At 44.4% G+C, this 2,435-nt stretch overlaps 1 long non-coding RNA gene across 1 annotated transcript; it reads right to left on the reverse strand.

The window, feature by feature from the left end:
• Positions 1-1,598: 1,598 nt before the first annotated feature.
• LOC120921819 lies at positions 1,599-2,169 on the reverse strand. The gene is made up of 2 exons (XR_005744990.1): positions 1,920-2,169; positions 1,599-1,830 (listed from the first exon to the last, which is right to left on the reverse strand). It is a non-coding gene; the product is annotated as an uncharacterized LOC120921819 (long non-coding RNA).
• Between the last annotated feature and the right edge of the window lie 266 nt (positions 2,170-2,435).

A 2,435-nucleotide genomic window follows, 5' to 3' on the forward strand; every position in this document is an offset into this window, starting at 1 on the left:
ATTGGTTCCCCTAAACCAGAACTCCACCCACATCAGGCAGCTTTGTCTCTAAGGATCTTACAATTCCCCCCTCAAGGTAACTAGTAAATGGGTCCTCTGATCTCCTACCAGATCATATGTTTATTCATGGACCTTAGTCAGAGAGTGAGGAAACAACGAGAACTGTCTTTTATAGGAGCGACAGTGATGAGGGGATTAAAGGACGAGGGTCAGGAGTATGTAATGTACAACATAGAGAATATAGTGCAGGGGTCAGGAGTATGTAATGTACAACATAGAGAATATAGTGCAGGGGTCAGGAGTATGTAATGTACAACATAGAGAATATAGTGCAGGGGTCAGGTGTATGTAATGTACAGCATAGAGTATATAGTGCAGGGGTCAGGAGTATGTAATGAACATGTAGCACCCAGGTGTTTAGGAAGCGTGGCTAATTGAGTTCACCAGGTGGTAGTTATCCTTGCTTATTGTTAGGAGATCTACTGATTCCTCTCTAACTTTGGATTGCTGCACCTTTTCTCTTCTGTCACTAGGTGGCACTAGATAGACAAGGGTGTAGCAAGGTCGGATTATGAATGGATGGGGTGCCTCAGCCAATTGGCAGGGGTTTCTTTGGTTCCTTGGCCTGCTGGGAGAGCCTATTTATTTGGGTGGAGTCAGGTGATCGAGGTTCTGTGCCACCTGGACGGCTGTCTGGGTGGACGTGTGTTATGTCGCCCGGGTTCTTAGGCCAGAAGCCTGAGGCCTATCCAGGAGCAAGAAAAGCAGCGCAGGGTTGGGACTGCAGGATTGGATTCCAACTGAGAGTAAAGGTTCAGCCGAACGGGGAACCAGTTGTGGTCGGAGGTGGAGGGGAAGCTGTTGCCACTAAGGGACCATCCACCTTGTTACCGGAGACTACAGTTAGTAAGCTGGAGCCAGTACCAGAGCAATCTTCTCTCCAGCCTGGGACAGTGAAGAAGTGGGAAAGCTTCAGCAGGTGCCAAGCCAGGGTCAAAGCAGGATAGCGGGGGTGACGCTTGAGGAGCATCAGTAAGTGCCAAACCAGGGGCCCAGCAGGATAGCGGGGGGTGACGCTTGAGGAATATACAGCGGGTTAGCTGTAGAAGAGCTCAGGAGATTCAGTGGCCACTGAATCTGGAAGTCCAGCGAGTAGGGAGGAGCCTAACACCTCTGATTCGGTTCGCGGCAGAACAAGCGAATGGACCGAAAGTTTGTGTGAACATTCGAACACCGTTAAAGTTTATGGGGCCCGAACGTGAAAAATCAAAAGTGCCCGCAGGCTCTATATACTCTGAACAGCAGTATACAGGTGGTCCCCGGGTTACAAACAAGACAGGGACTGTAGGTTTGTTCTTAAAGCGGAGGTTCACCCTAAAAAAAATTATCTACCATCCCATCCAGCATACTTGCATCAGCTACAGTATGCTTCTTTTTTTTTTCCGCTGTACTTACCGTTTAATCGTTGATTTTCTTTTCTTCTTCCCGCGGGGGAATAGGCGTTCCTATGTAGATGATTGACAAAAATGGAGAAATTCCCCCCGGGGGCTTTTAAGCGACATATTGTATAAGGTATATTAAATTCAAAGACATGGAAATATATAAAAAAAAAATTCTTTACTAGGTTTCTGTATCACGAGTAATGAAGATGTAGATAGTTGTAATATAAAATACATTCAGGTTACAGACAGTTGGAGACCTATCTCAACAACAATTAAATGTTAAATGATACAATGGAATAATATATAGTGCCATTGATGAAGTAGCTTCCGTAAGAATACCCCGACGCGTTTCGACCACAATTTGGTCTTCTTCAGGGGGATTTGTATTCTGGAAAGATGTCAAAAAAAATATGTTAGGATACTAACATTCAAGTAAAATTCTGGCACCCATAGTACAGATAGTGAGGATATATTTACCGCTCGAAGCATATAGAAGGTGACATGTAACCAGAGATGATGGCCGTGGTGCAGACAAAGGATCCCAATATCCCCATGATGAACGTCCCCCATCACTCCAGGCGGGAGTCAGCCAAACACAGGCTTGCAGGGAGTCTCGAGTGTGAACCTGCGAGAAGGGGGGGAGGGGGGCTAGGAAAAACAGACGACACCCATAATGATTCAATATGTATTTGTAATAAGAGTATAAAGTCATTGTGTACTAACAAGATCTTGGTGTAAATATGTATAAAAGAATATGATAGAGTATGAAGGTATTGTTGATACTCAAATCAGAATATCATGTTATTATTATTAAATATACCAGAACCATTGACATGGTAGGTATAATATACAAGTGAATGCAGAGTGAACATGCTGCTGGTGGATGAAGTGATTGAAAAAATGACAGAAAAATGTGTGGTGCAAAAGTAATGTGTATGTGTGTGTGTAGGGTGTATAGGTACAGAGTGCATGTTAATGCACTGTGTATGGGTT

Source organism: Rana temporaria (genome assembly GCF_905171775.1).
Source record: "Rana temporaria chromosome 4 unlocalized genomic scaffold, aRanTem1.1 chr4x, whole genome shotgun sequence".
Taxonomy (NCBI): Eukaryota; Metazoa; Chordata; class Amphibia; order Anura; family Ranidae; genus Rana; species Rana temporaria.